The sequence below is a fragment of the Montipora capricornis genome, unplaced genomic scaffold (assembly GCF_036669925.1).
Source record: "Montipora capricornis isolate CH-2021 unplaced genomic scaffold, ASM3666992v2 scaffold_292, whole genome shotgun sequence".
Taxonomy (NCBI): Eukaryota; Metazoa; Cnidaria; class Anthozoa; order Scleractinia; family Acroporidae; genus Montipora; species Montipora capricornis.
Window position 1 is genome coordinate 20,001 of NW_027180033.1, and position 5,000 is coordinate 25,000.

The 5,000-nt window shown below is 40.6% G+C and overlaps 1 protein-coding gene across 1 annotated transcript in view; it reads right to left on the reverse strand.

Moving 5' to 3' along the window:
• Window positions 1-5,000, reverse strand: part of LOC138035175 (tetratricopeptide repeat protein 28-like) — a 21,410-nt gene that overhangs the window by 16,202 nt on the left and 208 nt on the right. Inside the window, exon 2 of the mRNA XM_068881999.1 lies at window positions 3,917-3,951. The gene's annotated coding sequence lies outside the window, so the exon portion shown is untranslated. The remainder of the gene's footprint in view (window positions 1-3,916; window positions 3,952-5,000) is intronic.

The following is a 5,000-nucleotide window of genomic DNA, read 5'->3' on the forward strand; positions in this document are numbered from 1 at the left end:
GAGCGACAGATATCACTTTGTTTGTATTCGGGGTGTTAGGTCTGCTACGCGTTTCTTATCGTGGGTTGTGCCTCAGGGATCTGTGCTGGGACCGATACTATACTTACTTTATGTCTTGCCACTCGGGGATATTGTGAGGCGATGCAACATGGGTTTTCATTTTTATGCTGATGATACCCAGTTGTATCCCTCTTTCAATTCCCTGAGTGCCGATGATCGGGTTAGTTCCGTTTCCCGGGTTGAATCTTGTGTTAGAGAGATCGACAACTGGATGACCCGCAATAAACTTAAGCTAAATAGAGACAAAACTTAATTACTTGTCATAAGCTCTAGGTACCGGCTCCGTCCATCTTTAGACAGTATAGTAGTGGGGAGTTGTCGTGTGTGTCCTTCAGTCTCGGCCAGGAACATAGGAGTAGTTTTCGATCAGACGTTATTTCTAGAGAAACATGTAAACTCTGTTTGCAAGGCTGCCTTGTTCCATCTGAGAAATATTGCTAAGATTCGCGAGTATTGGTCAGAACCAATCAAATGTTTTGTTTTCAAATCAAGTGAGCGCCCTGCATGGCGTACTTTATGGCGCGTGAGTTTCTTCTGCTTAACCATCTCAATTTTTTCATGTATATTATTATTATTAATAAGTAATCACATGATTTTTATCGCACTTGTAAAGTTTTCAAAGACTATAAATTGCACTTGCCCTACGGGCTCGTGCAATTTTGGTCGTAACACTCCCGTTCTCAGGGGCTCTCCTGCCTCCCCACCTCCACCCCGACAGTGTGTGTGGGCGGACGGGTGGACGGAAGGACGTACTTGACGTCATAATCAAAGCTTATCGCATGGATAGATTTCCCGAAAAATCTTACCCATGGTGCCTCGCTGGCGCGCTTCGCGCGCCTGAGCTCCCCTATAGTTTTGCAATCATTATCAAATAATTTATCAAGGGGCACTTTTTGTATATTATTCCAATAATTGACGTCCTTCGGAGTAAGGTGAACATATTCTCGTGTCAATGAATAATAATACCAATCAAATTCAGTCCAAAAGTACCGAGCAAGGCAGCAGTTGAAAAAAAAAATGGTTTAAGGTTTCCGGCCCCAATTTGCAAAATGAATATTTATAATCTGGGATGTAACCTATCTTACATAATTTTGTATTAGTAAATAATAACGAGTTGAGAAATTTGTATTGAAAAGTTGTTTGATTTTAAGTGTGGAGGTACATAGTGAAGATGTCCTGCCCAAGTCAAAGTATTAACCTTACCAATTTCCCTTGAAACAATCATAAACGAATTTGAAGTATCTATGCCGAATAAAAGATCACTTACATGGATGATTCCGTTTTCAAAAAAAAATCTATAAGAGATTGGCTTATTGCTTACACGTATCCTCTTATTGTTCCGCACTATAGATTTCCACTCCTTTCTTGTGTCAAAATCATTACAAAATTCTGACCATCACTGAAGCAAACCAGAATAAAAATGAGAAGAGGCCTTTAACATCATAATTGCAGTGAAATAAAAGGAGGCCTCCAAAGCGATCCAAAGAAGAACGTAGATAGCTTTTCCAAGCTCCCTCACTGCTTCTGAAGATTCTTTTCATCCAGGCTAACCGTAAGGATTTAATCATGCTTTCAATATCAATCATTCTTAATCAACCGTTCTCATATTCATTTATTGTAGATAGTCTTGTCACGTTATCAGGTCCTTTCCACAGAAATTTAAATAACATACTGTTCAACTCTTTAACAACTCAACGGGAAATTCTAACTGCAAACCATGGTTTACAAGTCATTAAATGGCCTTGCTCCACTTACCGTAATGAATTTCTGACTATTGTTTAAATTGTACAGTCTACCTGTTGACCTGCGGCAAGTGCAAAGTCTCTCCACCTTTAAGTCTGGTTGCAGTGGTTTCTTTCGTTGTTCTAATGTATGTCCATAAATTGTACGGCATTCATGGAAAGCAGGCATCGTTTTATTCAATTATAGGGATAGATTTTAAAACATTTTTGAGATAATTCTAATTTCATTTTTGCCTGATGTTTTTACCGTCGTTAAATCAAGTTATTAAGTGACTGATGGCATTAGATGGATCACTTCGTCTTTCCGCAGTAAGACAAATCGTTTATTCTTTAAGATATAGAGGGCACCCAACGTCAATTTTCGGAAAATATCTGTTCAGAAGACGGTTTGAGATCTAGAATTTTCGGAAGATTTGTTGTAAAATTCCTTGCTTGCCTGCCTGTCCTAGGATTTTCGAACATCTAAACATCGTATAATTGCCCATTTTTAACAGATTTTTACCCTAAAAAGGTCACCTAGAATTTTCGACAAGCTTTTTTCTGGCTGAAATTTTCGAAAAGGTACGTTTTGATCCCTATAATTTTCGGATCACTGGACTTTCAGCTAGGGAATCCGAACTGATGAAAAATTTCTAGGGGATAAAAATATGCCTATATCTACCGTTTAAGTACGAAAATACGTTTAAGGGCCGATTTACACGATACGATTTTGTCGCATGCGACAAGCTCACGACAGGCCTATTAAAAAAAAAAAAAAAAAAAAAAAGTGGTGCATTTATATAGCGCCTTTATCACAAACGTCTCAAAGGCGCTTTACAATGATCAACTTACCCCCAGCGGACTGGAAGCATATACAGGCGCAAATTGCAGCCGCTTCTAAGCAGTCCATGCATGCTGGTACTCATTTTACCGACCTCGGAAGGATGGAAAGCTGAGTGAACTTCAGCGGGAAAGAAGGTCGCCAAATATTCCACTCTCGGCAGAACCGGGAATGGAACCCGGGACCTTAGGGTTGGAGGGCAGAGATCTTACCACTGCGCCAACCCCTCCGCATGTCCGCATGTCCTCCGCATGAAATGACTTACGATTGTCGCAGTGTTTTAACACATGTTTTAAAATGCTACGACATTTTTTCTGACGTACACAACAATCGTAAATCATGTCGTGGGCCTGTCGTAAGCCGTTGTCGCATGCGACAAAGTCGTACCGTGTAAATCGGCCCTAACAATGCTATGTTTAAGTGGTTTTGAACTATATTCTCGTTGGGTGCCCCTGAGATATTCTATAACGACGGACCAAGATCCTTGGGGGCTACCCCGGCTGACCGTCCTGTATGAGCTTACATGGCCACCTTTTTTCACATGATATTTCCGGTCGTGCAGATAACTGTTTAAAAGTTGTAGTGCGTACTGCTCTAAGTTTACTGAGTAGCAGTGGCGGATGGAAAGAATCGAGAGCTGGCATGTCTGCATTCAACGAGTACTCGAAGAGATATTCAAATCCAGTTAATGGGGCTATGTCACGAAATTTAGCCAAATCTGGCAACCACATGATTTCAGGCGATGATTTCAGGCGAAACGCAAAAAATGAGAACTTAAAACATTGAAGAAAAGTTGGAATGAAGCAGCAAATACAAAAGGAGGCAGGGATGGCCAAAAATGAAGAAAATAAAAATGGATTGGAGTTTTGGTTTTTGAAAACAGCTTTTCGAAGTTCATCTCTTTTTTCGTAACTAACATTATGTATGCTCGACAGACAATTATTGTCAGGAAGCTTTGAGTTGTGTCGTTTAATAGTAATTCGGTTCTGGGTTAACATTAATTACGTTGCGTAGCTGGTGGGGGAGAGTATTTGGTTAAAGTACACAAAATCAACTGCACTGCCTTGATACATTCCCTTTGATGGCTGAAACTCCATTTTAAAAAACCCGTCGACCTGGATGGCATTCGAATTTACTAAGCACAGCCCATAATTTTTGTTATGAACGTGTGTATTAGAGAACAGGCTGTCCATTGAAGATAAAATATTTCCATAGTATTGAAGCACAACAGAAAGCCGGTGTTAGAGTGAAAGGGGTGTTAACTCAAGGTCTAACGGTTAGTCTTTACCCTTACCTGACGTTTTCAAACTTGGCTTGAGATAACGGGATCTGCAATATAAATCATGGTACATATGGTTATAAAGTTTTCCATGAAAAAATATGAACATTTTCGAGGCAAGTTTACTATTGAAGTCCAAAGAAGACACACCTTCTTGCAATCATTTTCTCTTCCTTGCAATGCATGAGTGATGCCATTAATGTTGTAGAGATAAATACCAAAAGTGTCAAAAATGCTTTTACAACAACACACGGCCGTTTTGGGCAAGCGTCACCTCTCTTCAGTGTGACCAAAGACTATTATAGCCTGCGAGATTAAGCACGCGACGTTTTTGAGCCGCAGACGGCAACCGGAAATAAACAATACCCATGCCAGAACAGTAGTGTCTCCCAGATCTTTAACCCACTCATCTTTAATGGAGGAAAGATAATCAGCAATATAAAGCTAGTAGTGACAAAACAGGTTAAAAGGGAAAACAGCTCACTTCCGGTTTCCGTCCACGGCTTAAAAACGTCGCGTGCTTAAAGTGCCTATTTCATCGCGTTGGATTATTTAAACACGCGCGAGCAAATCGATAGTTGCTCCGTTCTGTTTTGGACGCGAGTACAAGCGGATGCGAAGCGGCGAGAGAATTTCGCGAGCGAAGAACTAATGGCCACCTTGCCACTCGTGGTCAAACCATCGATAAAATATCCAGCGAGCTACGCAAGCTAAGACTATTACTGAGCGCAATCGAATGAAAAATGAATGATGTTGGCAGATGAGTGAGACGCAGATCAATGGCTTATGCTCACAATGTCACCAGTTCCTTTATTTGGGTAACTTCAAGTCATTGGTTGGCAGAGGACAGCGAGGAAATTCAACTTATTCATTCCGTGCCTGCACGATTTGTTTTACTAAGTATTTTGAGGCGGTAAGAGTCGCTTTCTCATCCTAGGACTCTTGCGGGATATTGATCAATGCAAAGCTCTTTTTAATAAAAATAACATTTTCCTGTCCGCTGAGTTGGTAGGGCAGTGAGTAACACGAATAGTACGGTCATGGTTCAAGACCTAACTAATTTTCAGGCTCTCTTTGAATCTAACCAAGTGATTCCTTG